The sequence below is a fragment of the Narcine bancroftii genome, chromosome 6 (genome assembly GCF_036971445.1).
Source record: "Narcine bancroftii isolate sNarBan1 chromosome 6, sNarBan1.hap1, whole genome shotgun sequence".
Taxonomy (NCBI): Eukaryota; Metazoa; Chordata; class Chondrichthyes; order Torpediniformes; family Narcinidae; genus Narcine; species Narcine bancroftii.
In genome coordinates, this window is record NC_091474.1 from 32,532,883 (window position 1) to 32,557,479 (window position 24,597).

General features: G+C 42.6%; 1 long non-coding RNA gene across 1 annotated transcript in view; it reads left to right on the forward strand.

Annotated features, from left to right (window-relative positions):
- The first annotated feature begins 12,136 nt into the window (after positions 1 to 12,136).
- The window catches only part of LOC138737484 (uncharacterized), a 66,014-nt gene continuing 53,553 nt past the window's right edge, over positions 12,137 to 24,597 (forward strand). Inside the window, exon 1 of the long non-coding RNA XR_011340964.1 lies at positions 12,137 to 12,187. This is a non-coding gene — a long non-coding RNA (uncharacterized lncRNA). The remainder of the gene's footprint in view (positions 12,188 to 24,597) is intronic.

Sequence of the window (24,597 nt, forward strand, 5' to 3'; positions counted from 1 at the left end):
GTGCCTTGACTATGTGCCCATGTTCCTTATCTATAAATGAATGGTCAGCCTCCATTCTAGATATTGGGGGAAATTGAATGGAGTAATAATAAGTCAACATTTGAACTTCATTTTATGGCTGATGTATGATCTGAAGTGGTTCAGGCTGAAGTGCAAAAATTAATAGCATGAGAACCTCATGACTAGAATCATAAGGATGAAGGTTTCTGAAGGGTTAATTGTTTTCATGCAGTCTTTATTACTTAACATTGGGTTAGAAATGAAATCTGTGTCTCCTAAAATACCAGCTGTGCTGATTTTAGCAACCATACTATTTGGTCTGGTAAACAGCATGACAGCACTCACATAGAAACAGACTGCACAATTCATTAATTAGAATCAATTCAAAAATTCAATTGGTTAAAAAAATGAAATAATCTATGAAGGAGGTTGGGGTCCAATTAGTCTCTACCCAGATATGTAATTAACATTTGGCACAAATAACTAAAACGACCTGAAGAATTGTTAGAGATGGGGACAAGTATTTTTAACAATTGAATTCAGAATAATGAGAATGGAAACCATTATTTATTAAACCTTTCCCTGGTTATATATCTATCATTAAGTCATCCATTTGTTCTATTTATTCACCAAGATAAATAAAAATACTTATTGAAGCGTCAGCACAAATAAAATTTGGATGAAAATTTTAGGCTCTTTAATTCATTTGTCACTAAACCAATGACTAAGGACATATTACTGATTTCACCTAAAGAACAAGATTTTATTTCATAGAAATGGCTGATATTTTTATGGGGTAGCAACAGAAAGGTTGACACTTTGGTTTTTCATTCACCAGTTATGAAAAAGCAGGCTGAAAAATTAAATCTGAATGAAATGCAATGCATTAGTATATTGACACATTTACGTGGAGGCAACCTGCTGTGCATTTTAACCAAGACGTGATGGAATTATTTTGACTGCTTAACGTATGGTTAACCATTTTAATAATTAACAGAACTTCTGATTATTATCACAATAATCAATTTTTACAGACTAGTTACAGATTTCTTTATTCTCAGATGCAAAATTAACAAATGAGCAAGTTTCTGAAATATTGCATTTGAAATTGAAGTATAATTTTAAAGGAATTATATGTTGAGAAGTTCTTTTGTCTCCTCTGTTACCTTAAATATACTAACTTATCCATTGATATAGTTAGCTACAGTGCAGACAATGGAATTAATACATATCTCTTTGATTAATTAAATTCCTGGTGAAGCTTCTAATTCAAATTAAGGTAACCTGGCCAGCAGATACATTTTTGTCTGACTTGAACGAACAATAAGTTTTTTTTTGTTTCTCTACTGTTTGCACATTCTGTTTATATTGCTTTGTACAGCAAAGTAACATCTCCGATTTTGCAAACTAAAAATCCATCCAGATGTCAGGTGGAGCGCAGTCCCATCCATCATCCGATTGCTTGTCAGCCCCATTCCATGGAAAAGGAGGGGCTGCACAGGAGGCAGAGTCAAGGACTTTCCCATGCAACAAAAAACTTGTCACAATTATTTATGAGGCTTGCTGGGACACATAATGGGACACATCAAATAGCTGTTTTCCTTGCTTGCGCCCTCGCTTCCCCGCACCCTTGAAAGCGCTGTTGAAGTGGGTCATATCCAATTCTGCGTTACACATACAATTTCCTGAACAATGCACAGCACTCGTGAAGTGACAGTGACAAATACTCAAGTCCCTGAGTATAGCTACACACGCTGTTACATGAGTGATTGCGCCAATAATCAGGCACTGCTGTCATGTGAAAGACTTTGAAACATTACAGACACTCTCTACAGAACTACAGACTTATATTGTTTTAGTAAATGGAAAGATTTTATTTAATACCAGGGCGGTGAATAGTTTTGATTCAATGTAATCATTTAACTCTTTCCCCCCCAGAAAACCTCGATAGAAACAGATCATTATACCAGTCTGGATCAAGCTGCTATTTGTAACATCATCCAGATTATTTGTCTGAACATTAATCCAAGCTCAGAGGCTCATTAGTTCTTTTTGCACTTACCCCTCAAATCAAACTTGGATTAGACCAATGTTGATTCATTGTTGGTCATGTTCTCAGAGCTGCTCTTTGGAAAAGTCACTCCCCTTGTGCAGTGAATTGTGAACCCATGCAGATAAATCACCAACATTTTGCACATAAAAATGCAAAGCTAGCCAACTGCCATATTCAGGTTTGCTAAATTACAGAGCCATAATCTTAAGGTTATATGGTCTTAATTTGAATTAAAAATAACTGTCAGGGGTAAAAAAAAATCTCATCAGTTCCTAGCTTTGATTTTCAAGTGAGTGATATCCAATCTATGATGTGCATGTTTCAGTTGTACACAGCAACAAAACATTCTGCACACAAGGCACAAATCTGCTGGAAGGTGAAATGGGCCTTGCACTTGAACGTCTACACATATCCAACCCAGACTTAATTTAATGTACACTGGGCCTCTGGTGAATCCTAGTGTAACGAGGGCCACCAAATGAGAATCAGCAAGGACTGCGGTAGCAGGAGAGATAGTTGAGGAGGTCCTTCACCTCTATTTGTGATCTCCATATAATTTATTTGACTAAATATTCCACTCTCTGTTACTCACATTTAAACTGGCGAACTATTCCCCCTTATCAGCAGAATATGAAACTAAGCTGTGATTTTGTGGGACTCCCACTAGCACAAAGTTCCTGAATTTGATGGGGAGACTTGGCCGATGATTTTCCATTTGCAATTTGGTATTGGAAACCGCAGGGAGATTTGTCCTCTGAGGCCTGGCGATGGAAAAGCAAGATCACTATGTGAAAGTCAATGGAGTTGTTAGAGCTTCTGTAACTGACGGCAGTGCAGCCAGTGGTGTGGACCTGGGAGAGTGGGAACGGAGGTACAGGGCAGTTCCGGAGGATCCTACCAGCTGGTTTTTTGACTGTGGTGCGCTGTTAGACAGAATCAGACGTACACAAGGTAAAGAATGAAAAACAGGCTTTAATCCACAAAAACCTCCAAAGAGCCAAGCTGGCTCTGGCTGCAGCAACTCAGTGTGAGGCCTCGGGAAGATGGCACAGGCTTATATCCCAGAGGGTGATTGACACCCGACCGGGTGGGGCTTGATCCATTCAGGCCGACTGATTGGCAGCCGGCCAGGTGTTGTCCTGTCCCCTTACACTCCTGCAGGTACAGAGGTTGCCCCCTGAAGTAGGCCGGTGGTGTACCACCACATTCACCTCCTTCTTTAAAATTGTCCCGGGGGGGTGTGTGGGGGTGGGTGGTAGTAACAAGAAATCGCACCCATTATGTACATACAATATTTACAGGTTGAAATGATTTGGCGGCTGCCGGTGTATCTGTGACCGTCGTAGGACTGGCTCCTGGTCACTGGTAGGAAGGGAAGTGCGGGGGGGGGGGGGGGGTGCTGGCGGCAGGGGTGTGTGTGGCTGGTGTGGTGCCGCGCAGAGGGGTGGCCATGGGGGGGCGGGGTCAATGTATGAGGGTCATATTGGATGGGTGGGGAGACGGGTTCATCTCTTAAGGCTGAAGCAGGCCCCTAATGGTCAAGGAGGCCCTGCGTGCTCCATAGCTGCATGGGGACAGAGATATATGCCCGGTCAGCATCATCCTTGGTTGGAGGGTGGTGTGGTGTGGTGGGTGCTCCTGCTGGTGCCAGGTCCCTGGTTGAGACGGTGTCCTCTCTGCCACTGCCGAACCTAACGTAAACGTAGTTATGGTTTGCATGAAGGAGGTAAACCTGCTCTACCAGGGCTTCGGCCTTGTGTGTCCGCACATGCTTGCACAGAAGGACTGGTCCTGGAGATGTGAGCCATGCTGGGAGTAACATTCCAGTCGCTGACCTCCTGGGGAATGAGAACAGACGTTAGTGAGGGGTCTCGTTGGTAGCCGTGCACAGCAGTGACCGAATGGCATGGAGTGCCTCCGGCAGGGCATCCTGCCAGAACTCAATGGCCCACTCTTTTGACCTGAGAGACTGGAGGACTGCCTTCCAGACCACTCCATTCTCGCGTTCCACTTGCCCATTGCCTCTTGGGTTATAGCCTGTCGTGCAACTGCTCGCGATACCCCTCGATGTCAGGTACTGGCGCAGCTCGTCGCTCATGAAACTAGACCCCCGGTTGCTGTGGATGAAGGCGAGATAGCCAAACATAGTGAAAATCTGTCCCAAAACCCTGATGAGGGTGGCCATGGAGGTGTCCGGACAAGGGATGGTGAAAGGGAAGCGCGAGTACTCGCCCACTACCGTGAGCAAATAGACATTTCGATTTGTGGAAGGCAGGGGCCCTTTGAAGTCCACACCAAGACGCTCGAAAGACAGAGTAGCCTTTACAACGTTGGCCTGGGGGGGGCTGGGAGAAAGGGCCTCAGTCATGTCCCTGACATCCCTGATGGTATACGGCAGATTTCAGGACTTAACAAAATGGTACAACCAGGTGATGCCTGGATGGCAGAGGGAATGCCTGCAACCTGTCGTCATGCATAGACGCGAAGGTGCGAGACAGGGAATCAGGGGAGTCATTAAACTTCCCGGGGCGGTACTGGATGTCGTAGCTGTAGGGATGGGGAGCGTCGATAGGGCGGCCTGATCATCGCCCATGTTGACCACATTGACATCGGTCATGAGGTGCAGAATGCAGTAGCAAATGGCCTCCAGAGGCGTGGGGAGCATCGGTAGGGCGGTCTGGTCATCGCCCATGTTGACCACGTCATTCTCGATGTCGTCGGAGACCCTCCTTGTCGGGCGCTGCCTGGCCCAAGATGGCGGTTGCACGTGGGGAGCTGCTGTGTGGCTGGACTCCTTCCCCAGCTGTGTCCACTGCGCCGGGGAAGTGACGTCATCACGGCTGGCAGCAGTGATGTCATTACGTCAGCCAGAAGTGATGTCACACCGCGAGCCGGAAGTGACATCGCTGTAGTTCTCGTCAAGCGGTGAAGGCAAGGGCTGATGCAGATGTTCAGGGCACCTGATGCGACGGTTGCTGGCGGGACTGGATGTTGCGCAGTCGAAGTCGTGGAAGGCGGAAGTCGTCGCGGGGACAATGACTGCCTGGCACGCCCACGTAGGGGGTCCGCGGGGGAGGTAGGGAGATCATAGAGGGCCGCTGAGCTGACGGCAGGTTTAGAGAGGCACCCTTTTGCACAGTGGCCTTTCTTGCTGCATCGGAAGCAATACTGGTTCCTACCTAGGCAGTTTTGGCACGATCGTCGATCTGACCCACACCAGGACCCACAGTACTTAACGACGTTCTCCTCCCCAGCTCAGCCTGGGGCTCCAGCTGCAGTCTGAGAGGGATATGAGGGAGCCTGGGGGAACCCGGAATTGAAGGGTTCAACATGCAGGACTGCTGCTTCCAGGGTTTGGACCACTTCCACAGTCCTGGTTAGGGCATAGATGTTGTCTTCCAGCAGCTTCTGCCGGATGGCCATTGAGCATAGCCTTCAGACGAAGGCATCCAGGATCAGTCTCTCGACCTCCTCTACACCTACCCCAGGTTTAGCCAGACACGGTCGGGCCAACTCTTGCAAGTGTCCCAGGTAAGGCTCAGCCATCTCCCCGGGTTGCTGGGCTTGGGTGTTGAGGAGGTACCTTGCACAGATCACATTCATGGGGGGCTTGTACAAGTTCTTGAGAGTGTCCATTGCGCTCTTGTACGTGGAGTAGCCTTTGGTTACCTGGAAGGCGCAGGGACCCAGCTTTGACTGGAGTAGGACCAACCTCTTCCGATCGGAGTCCAGGATGTCGTCCTCGTGTGCCTTGATGATTGCCTCAACTGCGTGTTGCCAGATCTCAAAGCGTGTCTGGGCTTCTGGGTGGTGTTGGTCAACCTCAAGGCTCCCTGCACTCAGGAGTTTTTCCATTGCAGCCATGGGAAAATTTTGTGGATCAAATTGTGGTGCACTGTTAGACAGAATCAGACACACACAAGATAAAGACTGAACAACAGACTTTAATTCACAAAAACCTCCACAGAGCCAGGCTGGCTGTGGCTGCAGCAACTCAGTGTGAGGCCTCGGGAGGCTGGCGCAGGCTTATATCCCGGAGTTTGATTGACACCCGACCGGGTGACTGATTGGCTTGTTTCCTTACACTCCTGCAGGTACAGAGGTTGCCCCCTACAATAGGCTGGTGGTGTACCATCACATTGTCCCAATGGCCCCGTGCATGTTTTCTTTCCTTTTTTAACATCAACAAACCCTCTGTTGTTTGTGCTCAAGATGCTTGCAGCAGATTATGTGGGTCAGCAGGGCATCACAGGGCGAGAACACTCTCACCACCTCCCTGCTGAGAAGAAGCCTGGGAGAGGACAGAGAAGGTGACCACAGCAGTGGACCAGCGAGGGGCTCAGAAGCCATTGGATTCACACCAGGCTGTGGAATGCTGGAGACAAAATTGTGAGAACCTGGTACCAGGACCATGATTCATAAGGGTGTCAATGGCAAGAAATACTCTACAAAGGCCTCAGGCTCTACCAGCTTCCTAATCATATTGGAGGTTCAGAACAAGGAACTCAGATTCACCACTGGAGCAATCAGGATGCTGTGTGACTGCAGAGTTTATGGTGGGTGAATCTATGGACATGGTGTCTCTGAAGGGATTCTCTTTTGCTTCTCTTTCTCTTATTTGTAAAGACACTCATCTTATGGTGCCTCTTTGTCTGCTTTTATGACAAACAAAATTTGTGCATTTTGCAGGTGACAATATAGAAATCTTTGAGTAGAGAGGAATGGTTGCAAGGGAGAAGGGAGCTAAGATAATTGGTTTGGATTGGGGATAAATCAAATGGATGGTATAAATCTGGAATATGAACATAAAGAACTGGACCATGCTTAGCAGGACAGTTAACATTGTAGGTCAGTGATCATTCATCAGATAATAAGTCACAGCTATTTCCAATGATAACATTCGTACCCTTGCTAAGAATGTACACAATCAACTGCAGTTCTAACCTCTTCAGGGATCTGCTCCCGTCGAGAAAGTGCATGATCCCATTGCAGTACACACAGTAATCACATTGACATGATGGAGTGATTAAATGGTTTTAATTACCAAAAACCTGAGCATTACTGATTCCAGGTTCCAGGTACAGGAGCAAAAGGGGGAAAGTCCGGGCACGCCAGCCTTTATTGGGAAATCTGGGGAGGAGCCAAGGGGGGGGGATTATGGAAGGTCAAGTAGGTTTGGACTGGCCAGTCCATACATCTATGCAAATGCCTTTCACCACAGCCATGTTGTCATGTGAACAGACTCGAACAAGCCCTGCCAGGAACTGGGTGAAAACAACTTGCCACCTAGACAGGGCATATCCCTGGACTTTACAGCTTTCTAACCAGCCTGGACTTAGAATTACTGAATAAGTTTGGCACTTTCTTTAAAACAACCCCTTTTCCTCCCTTTAGATGAACTTGAAGGATCAGTCAGTATAATTTCTTTTGTCCTGGTGAATATGTAGTCTGAAAACATTTCTGAAACCATTTTTTTTTTGGCTTATTTCATTGGTTTCCATTGGACTTCTCTGTTTCCAATATTACAACCATTTTTACATTTCAAGGATTCCTTTTTTCCTGCAAAACATATTTTAAGATCCCAATAACATTATTGATGCAGCATCAATTACCCAAAGACTGAAGTTGAGAAACCAATAGGCTTTTATTCACTAAAGAACAAAGGAACATCCATACTGCTCGACTCTCCTGCCTTGAGGAAAGGGCTGTGGAACAGTCACCTTTATACAGGAGCCGGTGGGAGGGGTAAAAGATACAGCCGGTCAATGGGTGTGTCCAACCAGACAAATACATAAAACAGTGGTTTACCACATTCACCCCAGAGTCCAGCGGGGTGAAGTGATGCTTACAAAGTCACAAATTAAGTCTCTCAGTTGGGCTGCTTATTCATTGGGACCATCGGTTATGACTGCAGTGCAGTGACGAGGTCATGGTCGATCTTGGGTGACTGTATGTGCTCATCGCTGCTGTGCTGGTGTTTCCTCTGTTGGAAAAGAGGCAAGGTGCCATGATTCAGATGAATCAGTGTGGTCAGGGGTGGGGGTGTATTGGGTGTTCATTGGAGGTCTCCGGTGACCCTGGAGGAGCTAGATCCCCAATGGAGACTCGTGTTCTTATGTCCATCAGTATATGCCAGGTAGGCATATTGGGAGTTGGCATGGAGGAGATAGACCCTTTCGTCCAGGGGGTCGTACTTATGGCTCCTCACATACTTCTGGATTAGGATGGGCCCCGGGGATGTCAACCATACTGGCAGTGTGGTCTCTGTCACAGATTTCCTGGGAAAGGAAAACATACATTCATGAAGTGGAGCAGTACATAGAAGGGACCTGATGGAGTGGAGTGTGTCCAGGAGGACCTCTTGCCAGCGGGAGATTGGAAAGTACCCCTAAATCACAAGGGCAGGAGGATGGCCTTCCAGATTGTGGTGTTCTCCCTTTCTACTTGCCCAGGGATTGTAGCTAGTGGTCCTGCTCATGGCATGCCCCTGGCCAACAGGTACTGGCACAGCTCGTCATTCATAAAAGAGGGCCCCCCGGTCACTATGGATATAGCTGGGGAAGCTGAATAGAGTATACAGACTGCTCAGGGCCTTGGTGACTGTGGTAGCTGTCATGTCAGTGCAGGGGATGGGAAACGTGAAATGGGAGTATTCGTCAATGACATGAGGAAATACATGCTGCAGTCTATGGATGGCAGGGGTCCTTTAAAGTTTACACTGAGGCATTCAAAGGGGCAGGTGGCTTTTATTAACTGCACCCTGTCTAGCCTATAGAAGTGTGGTTTGCACTCAATGCAGACCTGGCAGTTCTTGGTCATGGATCTGATCTCTTGATGGAGTATGGTAGGTTGCGGGCTTTGTTAAAGTGGAAGAACCTGGTAACTGTGGGGTGGCAGAGATCATTATGGAAGGTTTGTAAGCAGTCAATCTGCACACTGGCACAGGTCCCATGGGACAGGGCATCCGGAGGCTCATTAAGTTTCCCCGGATGGTTCAAGATGTTGTAAATGTAGGTGGACAGTTCAATTCTCCACCTTAGTTTCTTGTCATTTTAAACTTTACCCCACTTCTGGTTGTTAAACATGAATGCAATTGCACATTGGTCAGCTCGCAGGCTAAATCGTCTACCAGCCAGGTAATGGCGCTAGTGCTGCACTGCCTTGACCTTGTGCCTCTTTCCCGACCAAGGAATGTTGAACTTCAGGGCCCTGTAAGGTACGGGAAATTAAAGCAACTGGTCTGCCTGGCTGGTACGATGTGATGTCCCTGATCATGGAGTACACCAGGGTGCCGGTTTGGGAGTCCAGTACCTGCAATTTATCGGTCTCTGACCGCAAGATGGCTGAAGATGCCTGCAGGAATGCTTCAAAACGGCATAGCCACAGTTCAAAGTTATTAGATGCCTCAGGTGATTGAGGGCCGATTTTCAGCTTTTCTAGCTTCTGGATCTGTTCTGTTGCAAAACAAAAACATTTTGTAAATAAAATTGATGTAATTATTCAAAGAAACTAATAGGCTTTTATTAAAGAACAAATGCACATCCAAACTGCTCGATTGTCCTGCACTGAAGAGGGGACTGTGGAGGAGTAACATTTATACAGGAGCATATGGGAGGGGCCACAGGTACAGCCCCAACCAGAGAAATACATACAACAGTGGTTTACCACAATTATATGTAAAATATCCTTCTGTCACTATTACAAGGCAGAACTTGGGTGTCATAATCTCCACAGAGTCAAACAGACTCTTCAGTCCAGCAAGTCTGCACCAACCATCAAACACCCATTTGCACTAATCCCACCAGATCCTATTTTATTCTCTCCCCTTTTCCATCAATTCCACCAGATTCTCTTACTCAGCAACATACATTGGAGTAATTTATAATTTAATTAGCCTTTCAACCTGCACATTGTTATGATAGAGAAAATCAAAGCACCTGGAGGAAACCAACATGGTCAGAGAGAGTATGCAAACTCCACACAACCAACACCAGAGGTGAGGATTGAACCCAGGTCACTGGATCTGTGAGGCATCAGCTTTACCAGCTGCACCACTCTGCAGCCATACGTGCGCATTTAGTAAACTAGGGAGTGGAACAGGTTTTTTTTATAACTTCAGGATCTTGGTTTGATATCAGTACAGACGGAAATCTTCACTCTCTGGGTTCTATTTCTCACATGAAATGGATGTTCTAGGGAAGCCGTGTATGTGCAGTAATGCAGCAGTGGGTGCACCTCTCTCACAGTTCCAGGTACTTGGCCATGATCCTGACCAGAGATGCTGTTCGTGTAGCGTTCCACTTGTGTGCGAGCTTCCTTCTGGTACTGCTACATTCTCCAATGAATGAAAAATCTACTGCTAATTTAATTGGCTGCTATAAAATTACTCTATAGTGTAGGCAGGAGGTAAAGCATCAAAGTTGTTATTTTTGAGAAACGTGAGCGTTAATAAGTTGCAGGAGTGCAGAGATATTTTGAGAGGGAAAATGAGAGAGAAAAATAGGGTTGCTCTGCTGGGAGCTGGCTTGAGTTTGATGGGCCAAATGTCCTCCACCTGTGGTGCTCGTATATACTGTAACTGTGAGCAGATGCAATTTATTGGTCATGGATGTTTAACATCAAAATGGCAGGGTTTGAGGGAATTCAACCCCTCTTTAAAGCCACAACAGACAAAGTTACATTAGAATCTAATCCAAAATAAAATGCCATACAACTGAAATATTTAACTCCACAGTTTCCCTTTCCACAGGAGCTGCCTGATTCTACGTTTTTGTTTAACATTTGGCAGCAGTCTCCGAGAATCAACGTTTCTGACTGCATTTTATTCAAAATGGTCACTGGGTGCACAAAATGGGAGAAAAAAATCTCTTCTTATTCCTGGCTTTATGCAAAAATTGTGCTGAAGTTTATATTGCACCAACTGAATAAACAATTGCAGACTAAATCATTACAGATAACTTGGTTCTTAATTTTTTTGCTTCACCAACCCAAAAGCAAAATTAGACAAAGTTGCTCAATTTGTAGTGACAAAAATAATACTTCACTCAGAAAGCTGCAGCAGTCCATTTCTAAATGTGTTCCCTCACAATTATTGACTTTGATTGATATGGCACATGACAGTGCATGAGATAGACTCCCTGAAGCCAAAACTAGTTCTCTCAATTCAAAGCACATTTTGAAATGTTCTGTAACATTTTTTTTTCCCTGGAATTTATAGTTTATCTTTCCTTTAACTTTCCTGACTTCACATTGTTGAAGGTATTTGTTATTACAATACCTTTTATTTGTTATAAAACTGTAACAAAGTAAGCAGAAGCTAAATCAAACATCTCCATTTTTTTTGTCCTGTCCCATGTACTAATTACAATCTCCAGATGTTGTGTTACTATAAGTGCAGTTATACATTCAAAATAAGGAGAATAATCAAATTTATCATTTGTTGGTTAACTCCTGAGGAAAATTTATATTGTCAACATAAATATGTCATTTTGTTTCACTGATGATTATCCCAACACAGCTCTAATGTTTAACCCATGTCCCCATTCTATGTAAATGATCTTAGCTGAATGCTGGAGGTTCATACCTTGATGTAGGGCCCAGATCCAAGACATTGGTTACATATATCTTTTTGCAACATAAGAAACACTCTATAGCTTGCTGAGTTTCTCCAGTACTTTTGTGCATTAAATGAAGGAGGCCGAGCTTGCTGGTAGTGAGGCCTGAAAGTTGATTGGGTTGGCAGTGAGATAATAGAGAGACAAGAGTAGGCCAGAACAAGCTCTGCCAATGAATATGCACGGAAACTTTGACCAAATAACAAAGCTCCGCCATCAGCTATGCCAGCTGTTAAAGCCATCAAGATTTTTGTGATGTTTATCATTGTCTCTGGCAATCGGAAAGGCTTGAAATGAATAATTTCAAACTTTTAAAAATGATTACAATTATTTTATAAAGGAACAAATATAAAATGAATGAAAAACTTTTCTGTTTTAAATAAAGAAGCACATATACAATTTAAAATGTAATATTTTCTCTTTCTTCCTCATAATCCTACAATATCCATTCATACATTTTCTAACTACAGGTCTATTCTGTATTGGCAAGTCTAAGATGATGCAGGATCCAAAGTGGCAGGTTAGTTCAGCGATGCTATTACCGTGCAAGTGACCCAGGTTTGAATTTGGGGCTATCGGTAAGGGGTTTGTATGTTCTCCAAATGGCCAGGTTGTCTGGTTTCCTCCCACCCTCCGAAACATAAGGCGATGGGAGGTTATTTGGGTGTAATTGGCTGGCACAGACTTCATGGGTCGTGTGGGCCTTCTAACAGTCGGTATAATTAAAAATAGAGCAGATTTCCCAGTGTAAGTGGCAGGGAATCTCAGCAAGGTTCTTTTCTAATGGGATTCCAGCAGTGGCGTGCAGGCAAAAAATGGTGGGCTATGCTTGCGAATTCCAAATTTGCAGTCAAGTCCTGAAACGTCCTTTCAGTTTCCTGGGAACTGCTAACATTTCCATTCAGAACATGAACTGTAACATTGACTTGCCATGAGAGCTCGTGATACCATTCCATTTTCAGCTTTTCTTCACACTTTTGGGGACTCACTCCTCACTGAGACCTTCTTCATTATTACTGATAACTATGATGGCCTTGATCTCAGCCCTTTCTATCTTGCTCCTGATATGCACTTACCCATTCACATCTGGAAATACTCTGGCACATTTTATCAGACAGAAAGGGAATGAAGTCACTGCTCGATGTGGAAAATCCTTCACATTTCAGGCCACAGTTATGAGGACTTACAGACAGACCCAAGAAAAGAAGGGAGCCTCTTGCTCTCAGAGGAGAGAGTATGCCCACTTGTGGGGACTTAAGCAAAACAGGCCTAAGATTACTATATCTATAATAAACACTTAACTTGAATTTTCATCAATGTACCGTACCCAGGATCACAATCGCTCCACAGCAGATACAATATTGCTGGTCCTCCACTCAGCTCTGGAACACCTCGGAAATAAATACGGCTGCTCTTCATTGACTAAAGTCAGCCTTCAATAACATTATTCCCTCAGTGCTGGTCAAGAAGCTACAAATTCTAGGCCTCTGTACCTTCCTCTGCATCTGGATCCTTGGCTTTCTCTTTGGAAGGCCACAGTCAGTACAAATTGGAAACGTCTCCTCCTCACTGATTATTAACACAGGCGCACCCCAAAGATGCGCGATTATCCCACTGCTCTACTTGTTGTACACCCTCGACTGTGTGGTCAGGGATAATTCCAATGCTGTCTACAATTTTGCCGATGACACCACAGTTGTTGGCAGAATCACAAACAGCAACAAAGAAGTGACCAGGAGGGAAAGAGATCAGCTCGTTAAACAGCTTTGTGCTCAACATCAGCAAAACCAAGGAGATGATTGTAGACTTCAGGAGGAAGTCAAAAGAACATGGCCCAGTCCTCATCGAGGGCTCATTAGGGGAGAGGGTGAATAAATTCAGATTTCTGGGTGTCAACATCCCCAAGGATCTGTCCCGGAGCCTCCACATTGATACAATTACGAAGAAGGCTCACCAGCTACTATACTTTGTGAGGTGTCTGAGGAGATTCGGCATGTCACCAAAGACTCTCGAAAACTTCTAGAGGTGGACCGTGGAGAGCATTCTGGCTGGTTGCATCCTCCTGGTATGGAGGTGCCAACTCAGGACAAGAATAAACTCCAGAGGGTTGTTAACTCGGCCTGTGACATCACAGTCTCCAGACTTCACTCCACTGAGGACATCTACATGAGGCGGTGTCTTAAAAAAGCAGCCTCTATCCTCAAAGACCCGCACCACCCAGGACATGTCCTCTTCACTCCACTACCATCGGGGAAAAAGGTATAAAAGCCTAAAGATGAGCACTCAACTGCACAATGACAGCGTTTTCCCACTGCCATCAGATTCCTGAATAATCAATGAACCAAACACACTGCCTTACTATTCGTGCTATTATTTATAGTAATGTCATAAGATGTTTAGTAATATGAATGTGACGCTGCCACAAAACACCAAATTTCATGACTTGTTCATGACAATAAATTCAGTTCTGATCCTGAATCTGATTTCTTAGCCACAGATTAGATACTCGCATTGAGGATGACATTTTTGAATACTGAGTTGCATGAGGAGAGACGTTTGGCATGATAAGGTTGTACTCAAGCAGAAAATGAAAGGAACCTGATAGGACAGCTCACCAAAGAGGAGCACAAGTTTTCGTTGCCCCAGAGGACTCAGATGAGTGCTACTTTAGGAAAACATTTTGTTCAGTTAAAGGCCAGTCATTATCATTGTGCCCTGTGGAACCTCAGGTTGTCCTCCATTAGAGCTGTCACAACTGTCACTCAGGGGTGGGTTTCTGTCATTACAATGGACAATCTGTTTTCAAAAAATTTGGGGATTATGATAGACAACTTCAAGCTGAACACTAAGATAATTTCAGATTTGCTCTATCATGTAGGAAGTTACCATGAGAGCTCGTGATACCATTCCATTAACATTACATGAACTTTTATTGAATTTAGCCTGTTGAATGCATAACCAAGGAGATATTTTGCTGCCACATTGCGTTCGTTCAACTGACCTGAAAATGATTTGCTGCTGATTTTCGCTTGTACTCAGCATCTGATGCCTCTCATGTCAATGTCCAAATATAGTCAGCCAGCATTGATGGATTCCAGTTGCCCTGATACTGCTTTTCCATGGTTGCAATGTACTGGTGAAACCTTTCACCGTGTTCGTCACTGACTGTGCCAAGTTCAACAGGGAAGAAGTCGAAGATGCAAATGCAGAAAATGAATTTTTAATGACGTGTTGCTCTTCATAGTTGTGTTTGCTTGGGGTAGACTTAAAATGTGACTTGTAAGTAGGTTATATCTAAAAAATGGTATGTGATAGGAACACTTTAAGGTGATCAGCAGCCCAAGGTCCAGAAAAATCCCAAATAGTGTTCAGGAAGCAAAATCTTCATTGTCCAATGTTATTGAATAGCAAGATTCCAGTAACGGACAAAAGAATGTTCTTCATGGTCAAGGAGACCATGACAAACTCATTCTTATTGAGGAACAAAGTAATTTTACTTGGAGGATCTCAGTCAACCTTTCAGTTCAGGACACTTTTTCGAGACAAAATGGAAGCCTTTGCGGACATCCTATTGGTCTCCTCTGGAAAGAACCAAGTCTTTTAGCAGTCCAGCAGCCATAAAGGGAGGACATCACTGTACAACCAAACCAATCAAAACTAACTGGAAGAGACCTGCAATGAAAAAATGCCAGGTGTTTACTATTTTATTATTTAAATATGATGTTTCTTTTTGAATTATTATGTTGTTAATTAAGATAATGTTCAATAGATATTGTATCACCTGTAAATCACTTTAATTAAGCGATAAAGTTAGTACTTTAGGTACTGAAAAATGAACCGATAAGTTATGCATTTGTCACATTAATCTCTCGTTCAATTGTTGAAGATAAATGAAGGATTATGGAATATGAAGGAATCATTGAGACAAGGCAATTAATAGATCACCTTGCAGTGTGCTGTGAAAAAAACGGTCGAACAGACTGGAGATGCAGGCTGTCAGCTTGAGTGTCATAGCAGAATGTTTATTTGAAATTAGCGTGCTTGCTTATCAGACTGCACGTACGCAAGAGCACACACCAACTTCCGTTCTGGAGAGGAAGAGACAGATGCGCATCGCCATCTTTGTAGCGACTGCCCCGCTGACCGCATGTAACAAGCGGGGCTGGTTCGTTGCGGCACAGTTGCGCATCGCTATATCCTTATCTTTCCACTTCATTAAAAAGCGGTCTCTTTTGTAATGTTGCAGGCAGCCACCCTAGGTTAAATATTCTGAGACCCTTCTGAAGTGATGTTATATTATTCCTGGTCATTGCTTCATGAACAGGTGATCTCAAGCCACTCTGGTTTATGAATGATTAGCAAAGCTCACATTATTCCAAAAATGTGGATGAATGGTGAAAGAATGTGAGCTTTATCCATTTGAGGTCTTGGCCTCAGCTTTAATGGACATTGCCACAAAGACATCATGTAATTGCAAAACAAAGACCGACTCTGACTGTGGCTTATGACACACTCAGACAGCTGGAGCCATGCTCTCTCACAGTCTGGAAATGGGTATTGGTTACTCAGAGAGAGCTGAAAACCAAAGCTTAATGATTAAATATTAAGACATTCACCCTGGCATTGCCTCATCCTTAAGATTTAGCCATGATACTCAGATCATAACAATGTGTATACATCGGACACAATTTGAGCATTGAGTCCCTGATCATCAGAGCCCAGATGCAGTGGGTAGGACACGTCACCAGAATGGATGACCACTGTCTGCCTCACCAGCTGCTCTATGGTGAACTGGAGACCGGAAGGAGACCTCAAGGTCCTCCATGCAAATGCTATAAAGACGCTGTGAAGGAAACCTTACTCTACTGTGACATCCAGCCAAGAGGACTAGAAGCTGCGGCTGCTGACAGACCCATTGGAAAGCCTGCACCAGTTTTGAAGAATAGGCTCTGCCAAAAACTGATAGAAAATCGTGAACATCCTCACAAAGCAGCATCCAAAAATGGACTTCCAGTACCCGCATTGTGCAAGACTCTGCACTTCCGGACTGGGACTGCAGAGTCACCTTCATGTCCACAGATGAACTGCACAATGTGTCTTCTTTGAACCGAAGGACGACCAATAATAATAATTGTACACAGGCATAATTTGTACTATAACAGAAACTTGATGACAAACCTTTCTCTTTCCCTTGGACTTCTGATGTGAGTGTTTTTGTCTCTACATCAGGGTGACCAAGCAGGATGGCCACATACAGAAAAAACTAAAGAGTTACGGGCCAAACAAATTAATCCTGGCAGTTTTCAACCACCCTTTAAAGCCTGTACAGAGCCGATGGCAGTTGGACTGGGCAGTTGGACCCCGCGGAGGAACATTCCCCGCACTCCACGGGTCTCTACCAGCGGTAGTGCTGCTGCTACAACACCATTCTTTTTCTAACGGGCCACTTGAAAATGGTCAACGGGCTGCAGTTGGCTCAGGGTCTGTGGTTTGGATACCCCTTCTCTACATGGCATCCAGAACAAACTCGTAACAGGAAAGGCAACATGATTATTTAGCACAGTTGATTGCAATGCATCCAAAACTCTCATCCATTTGTAGTCTCTGATGGTGATCATCCTCCTTCTCAGCCTCATCCTGTTCCTTCTCCATCTCCTCCTGATGTTCTAGTTCAGATAGGGACTAAGCTCTCCTATTGGCCATCCTTTGTAAAATGCGGCAGACAATGACAAATCCTTCATGTCCGTTTGGCGTCTAGAATACCTGCAAACTGATGCAGATCGTGATGCTGCAATGACTTTGACTGCTGTGGTGCTTTCCTGGAGTTGATACAGCACCAAGAAGAATTAGGAATCAGGGAAAGAACAGACAGCCCTTACCTCCTGAGATTTCGTAATGGAGTAATGATACCCCCATAAGATTCAGACTCTTTTGAACTCAGCAAGTCATGATCTTTCTACACACCTAGCATTGGCCATGAGAAAATTAATGCAGCCTTATCTTCTCCACTGAATGGAAAACAGATATTAGTGACCTGCCACATACTGTGGTAAAACTGTGGCCAGCTGTGGCTACCTAGATTGAACCTAAAGCTAAACATTTGAGCATTATCTCAAAAAGCAAACTGGGAGCGGATGAAAGGACTAAATGGATGCTTGTTCACACAATATCACAAACCCTACGGTGTCTACCTCGCTAAACCTCAGTCTGTGGAGATGTTGCGACTTGCCAAGATTGAGATGAGTCCATGTAGCCTCTGTGCAGGGAGAGTTTTTGCATCTTTCTCAGGGACCTTAATCTTGACCGTGGACACCTTGGTGTCTGACCTGAAGCTCATCCAAAAGGATAACTACAGAAGCACTGATGTCCAAGTGATGCAATAGAAATGCAGTTCAGTTAAGCAATTCTCAGAATGTGCCTCGAGAATATGATGAGACAGACTGTAGAAGCTTGAACTTTCAATCAATGTGGCATCTTAAATTGTTCTGCAATAGTGTAAATGGCATTATGAAAACCTGATTGGATTGTGATGGCTCAACGACAGTTGTGCTTTGAGACAGCATCATCAGATTTCTGCCGGAAATACTTTAGTCAGGGATCAAGGTCACTGAATGGGTGTACTCAGCAGAATGAATATCACAAGCAAAGGAATTTATTTCCAGAATGAAATATTTTGACCCACAAATAATTATTACTGTTCCATTCAAGAAATAATCAAAATATATTTTGTTAATACTGTAAAAAATTCTGAATTTCCAAGCAACGTTTTTAGATTTTTTTTCCTGAATGATTGATTATAATTTGTCACAGTGAAAAACTGGATGGAAACTATTTGCTATTTGTAAATTTGCAATAATGCATTATAAATCTACACACATTGTGACAGTTTAATCTGTACAATTCACTCATGCTCCTTCACTTGCCCTCATTGTTATATCTGATTTTAAGGGTCTATTCTCTCAAATGTGTTCAGTTCTAGATTCTCAAGCATGAAGCTCGATTTTGAGAGTGTTATGTCCAAAAATATAATAGTGGTTTGATGTAGCTTGGACAGACATTAAATTAATCATGGAGCAGAAGAAACAGTTGGACATATGCATCATAGCACTGTGGTCAGGGTTTGAGGCCTTTTGGTGCTTTGCCACATGTGTGATGAATTTTATCAGTTCAATGCCTATTGCAAGGAAAATGATCCACTGCCCTGAGTATGGCTTGCCTTCAGTTTAGGGCTTGCCTTCAGATTAGTTCTTACCTCATGTTGACTATTTAGAGAGGAACGTGCATTTTCTTTTAGCACGAATCTCTGCAAGAGATTTGCATAAGTTCATTTTTGAATATCAGCCATTTCAGTGAAAGATATTTATCATCACCTTTTTAATTTTGTTTATATTTTGAGACATACAGCATGTTAACAGGCCCTTTCGGCCCATGAGCATGTGCCGCCCAATTGAACTACAACCCTAGAACATTTTGAATGGCGAGAGGAAAACAGAGCACCTGGAGGAAACCCATGCTGACATGGGGAGAACCTAGAAACACTTTACAGACAGTGCTGGACTTGAACCCCAATTGCTTGCACTGTAACAGCATTGCAACAACCGCTATGCTAATTGTGCCCGTTTTGATTTGGCTTGGTGCACATACATTTTTTAAATGCAGTCAGAGCAAAAATTTGCATGAGATGTGTCTGTTCTTGCCCTTTCTGATGCCACTTCTTCAGACAAGGAATGTGTTTTCTTTTTGTTGAACAGAAATCAGTAAGAACTAAAGGACCAGGCTGATTGCTTTTGTTTTAAAATGCCACATGTCTCAATACATTGTTTGTTTAATTTTAAACACGTTTACTGATGCTGCGAAGTCCAATGTGTCTTCAAGTTAAACTTTTGAAATTGGAATTCAGTTCAAAAATCATGATCAATGATTGGAGAATAAACAGTGATTTGTAACAATTATGAAAAGTGAAGTTAACATCTACAGGGTCAAATTTTTACTGTTTTCTGTTAGCTCAGCTCCCTGAACACTGTCTACTGTGTCCCACTTTTTAAATTGCCATGACAGCAGATTCCTGGTTTCTCTTCTCACAGTGTGTAGCTTGATTCAATGTAGGACATATCCAACCTGTCCAAAAGAAAAAAAAACACTTTTGCTATTTTACTAAAGTCCTGACGTACTCTGCTGAGAATATTTACCATAAATAGCGGAATTTGTTCCTCCTTGCCTTGCTTTTCCCCACTTTCAAACAGCCATGAGACCTTTTATAAGTCTGAGGTTACCTAAAACTCAGCTCTGTATCCAAATTTGCATCATCCTGTTCATTCATCAACTGTCCACTTGCTGACCCACATTGGTTGCTGCCTGAGTAACACTTCAATCTCAAAATCATCTCACTTACTTTCAAAATCCCTTCATGTCCTTACCTCATTGTATTTCTTTAACCTCATTCATTTTCACAAGCCCCTGAGATCTCTGTACTCTTTCAATACTGCCCTCTTGATCATCCCTATGCTAATTCATCTACTTTTGATAATGATTCTTTTATTGTCTTTTCCTTCCTGCTTTTAAACATGGCCCTGAAACCTGTCTAACCACCAGTTTAAATATCTTGTTATGTGGCTGAAAATTCCAGTTTGATTGTCATTTCAGGATTTTGAGTCAGAAATGACCAAGAGTACAGTGAACAGAATCAACTCAATGTCATGGTTGGAGTCTGGGAATGCTTTTTTAAAAGTCAGAAATGCGCATATATCATTGAAAATCCATCGTTTCTTTAGGCAATAAAAATACTCACTGCCTTCAGTATATGTGAAGCAGCAATAAAATATCCCTCACCATTCTCCCAAATAGTCATCTAATTTTCCCCTGAAAATTATCATTTCCACTATCATTACAGGCAGAGAAAGAAAGACTTAAAGACACTTTGTACAAAATCATTTTCCTCGCGCTTCTATCAAATTTTTTCAACTTAATTTTTATCTCTAACAAATTTTGTGGCTGAGGTGTCTCATTTCTGGAACAGTTCTGAAGAATATTTTTTGAGAAAAAGACATTAGGAATAGGAGAAGTCCACGTAACTCCCTGAATTGCTCCAATATTTTATGAAGCTGAATTGACTGCAACCAGAACTTCAAATTCCTATCGATCCATGGTAAACCTTTCAGCCCCTTTATGCTGGAGAAAGAGGGAAATAGGCAAAGAGAGAAAATGCAATGGTTTAGACAAATGGGAAGAAGGGCCTTGTGTAGGAGGGCCCACTTAATCAGAATTTTCAGTTGTTATCATCTAGGCCACTCTGATGTACTGGAACGTGGAATGGAAGGATAAGGTGAGCAGCCTGTGACAGAAGCCACCCACCCACCATGGGTGGCACGGTTAGCGTAGCGGCTAGCGCAATGCTGTTACAGCGCCAGCGACCCGGGTTCAAATTGGGGCAGCCTGTAAGGAGTTTGTACATTCTCCCCATGTCTACGTGGGTCTCCTCCCACCCTTCAAATCATACTGGGATGTAATTGGGTGGCACAGGCTCATGGGCCATAAGGGCCTGTTACCAAGCTGTATGTCTATTTAAAATTTGAGCCAAACCTGATGGCTTTAAGATCCATAATATGCAGAAGAAATTCAGCTCAAGAAGACAGTCGAAATATTGAGAAGGAGAGACACTGGAAAGATAAAGATTGGCAATAGTACTGTACTGGAGAAAGTTAACTTTCCCATGACACAAAGCAATATGAAGCAGCATGGAGGGTTACAGAAGATAACAGTGTTGTAGACAAGAAAAATGCCCATTGCTGTAATTGTTATGGCTATGAATGTAGACACAAAAATTGAATCCAATTTGCTTGAAGGTTGAAAGCAAGAGACAAGGTGAATGGATATAATTAATAGCTAATAATTGATAAATCCCAGTCTTCAATAAATTTCCATTACATTATTTTGATATCCCAGAGCCAAGGTATCCACAGATGTTGCAAGCAATATTTAATGATAGAGACCAGCACCTATGGCAGGCGAGAGTGTGTTTGTCGTGAGTGTTGCCATAACGGGTTTTCAAAACTATATATTCATAAGTACCCTAAACAGTTGTTTGGAAGTGTATAAATATGTATCTGTTCAGTACTGGGAATTCCAGTAAAAGTGACATGACAATGAGGTTTTATCAGATACTTGGTCAAATGTACAGGGAGCCCATTAGATGAGTTGGAGTAGATGAGATCAAGAGCTCAGTTAACAGGAAAACACATCTGTATCTTGAGAAAACTATTAAAGCTCTGAGCAGGGACAGAATGATGAAATAAGGATATGGATAACTATGACTAGGTGTTGAATGTATTAGATAGCTGTCGTCAGTCAGAAGATATGAATGTACAAACCATTAAGAACAAAATAGAATATGCTCAGAAAATTAGGAAAATTTGAATTTTAATCTCACCTTAAATGGTCATGGTCACATCTGATGATCTATCAATAACCTGTCAAAACTTATCAATAAATATAAAGTTTATAGCCCGCCTGATCACCCTTTAATTTTATATTGAGATTGAATGAAAACTTCTGCCACAGTTTCAGTGACTGTTCACGTATAACATTTCTACATTTGCTGATAACACCAATCTTAGCGGAAAGCAAATAGTGTTGAGGATACTGAAAGTCTACAGAGAGGTACATAGAAAGGTTCAGTGAGTTGGCAAGGATCTTAAAGATGGAATGCAATGTTGGTAAATGCGAGGTCATCCAATTGGAAAGAAAAATTGCAGGATGGGCTGTTATTTGAATGGCAAAAAATTGCAGCATGTTTTTATACAGAGAGACCTGGAAGTGCTTGTGCACGAATTGCAAAACGATAGTTTGCAGGTATGGCAGGTAAAGCAGAAGGCAATTAGAATGTTGGCCTTCATTGCTAAATGGATTGGATTTAATAGGAGGTAGGTTCTGCTTTAACAGTACAGGGTACTGGTGAGTGCTATGCACATTTCAAGTCTTCTTACTTAAGAATGGATATCTTGGCTTTTAAAACAGTGCAGAGGAGGTTCGCCAGGTTGATAATGTAAAATGAAGGGGTTTTCTTGTGAGGTGAGATTGAGTAGTCTGTGTCTATATTCCATTGAGTTTCAAAAGATGAGGAGGGATCTTACAAAATTATGAAAGGCATAGATAAGAGAAGCTGGAAGGTTGTTTCAACTGGCAGGTGAAACGAGAACTTGTGGACATAGCCTCAAGATCTAAAGGAATAGATTTAAGGCACAGATGAGGAACTGCTTCTCCCAGAGTGTAGTGAATCTGTGGAAGTCTCTGCCCAAGGAGCTGTAGAGTAAGATACCGATAGATACATTTTCTGAAGAATAGGTGAACAAAGGGTTATGGGTTGGGCAAATGAAGTTGAATCCAGCACTAGATCAGCCATGACCTTATTGAATGGCAGAATAGGCTCGGTAGGCCAGATGCCTGACTCCTGCTCCCATTTCTTATCTTTGTCTACAACAACACAAGACAAGGGCAGTGAGTTCGTTATCAAGAAACAGTGATAGAGGAGGATGATATAGATTGTGAATAGACTGCAAAAAGAAAATTGTTGGAATAATTGAACAGTAAACTTGAAAAAGTTGTTATATTTGAAATTTGGCAAGACTTTTAAGTTCCACTAGATAGTATTTTGCTGGAGTTATGTTCTGATGTAAAACACTGAAGAAGGGCTAAGCCCTGAAATGTCCGATACTTATTGCTTTCCATGGATTCTGCCTGAACTGCTGAGTTCTTCCAGCACATCTTTCTATTGAACCAAACAGTGGGAATGTTGGAGCCATACCAAGAGGTGCTTTGTCTAAAAACCATCACCATGCTATCACCCTCAATTTCCCACTTTACCCTTGAAGGAATTGACCTCAATCTCTGGATTACTCATCTTGCAATACATCCTAAAACTGGCAGGAGTAGTCTAGGTGGATTTAGTATTGATCAAACGGAATTAGGCCACAGTTCAAAGCTTTAATTTTGTCAATTATTTCTTATTAAATGCACTGATCTGATTAAAAAGAAGGAATTCGTTGATACTCAATGTAAGGTTTTTACTTTTAGATTTCAGTGTTCATATCAGACATTAACAGGTTAGGAACAATGCTGGCTAGGTGCAAAGTTAAATTCCATGGAGTCTCTATCAGTAGTGCACCTTTTATGTAAATATTCCATTATTGTCATGTAATACTACATTTAGAATGGAACATACATGAAATTCTTTAATTTTTGTCTACCATTACGCAGACAGAGTTGCCACTTTGTCCAGTTCCCCTCACTGAAACCTACAGCACCTGCTGTTCCTAAGCAATCTCCCCTCCAAGTACTGACTAGTCCAGTGCTTGCTTAGCTTCTGAGATCAGATGATCCCAGGCATATTCAGGCTATTGTATAAAAGGTGCAATGCTAAAGGAGACTCCAATGGAGTTTTACTTTGCACCTAACCACCATTGTTCCGATCACATCAATGAATTTGCAGATTTTCTATCATAAAAAATGTCTCACAGAAATGTTTCACTGAAATTTGTTTTTGAATGAATAGAATCTTGCTTTATGATTAAATTCAAATGAACACATTTCAGTTTGGATGCTTTATACTTTTTTTTAAAACAATGCAACCTTACGTTGATTTTACATGTAGGACTCGGAAACAAATGTACAGACTTCTACGTAAATGCCTTTCATGGCCATTGCAGCTTTATATCGTGCTCTGATATTCTCAATGATTCAGTGATGTTCGTGCAATATATTAAATAGAATAAGATTTTGAGTGAAGTAGAGAGATAATTAGATATAGGTTCTGGTACTACTACATCAAGTAATAATATTACTATAAAAAATTTATTTCCAGGGCCAGAGCCATGGATAACATTTCATATTCTTCACAATTTGACCCCATAGTGCCTCAAATATTTATGACAAATG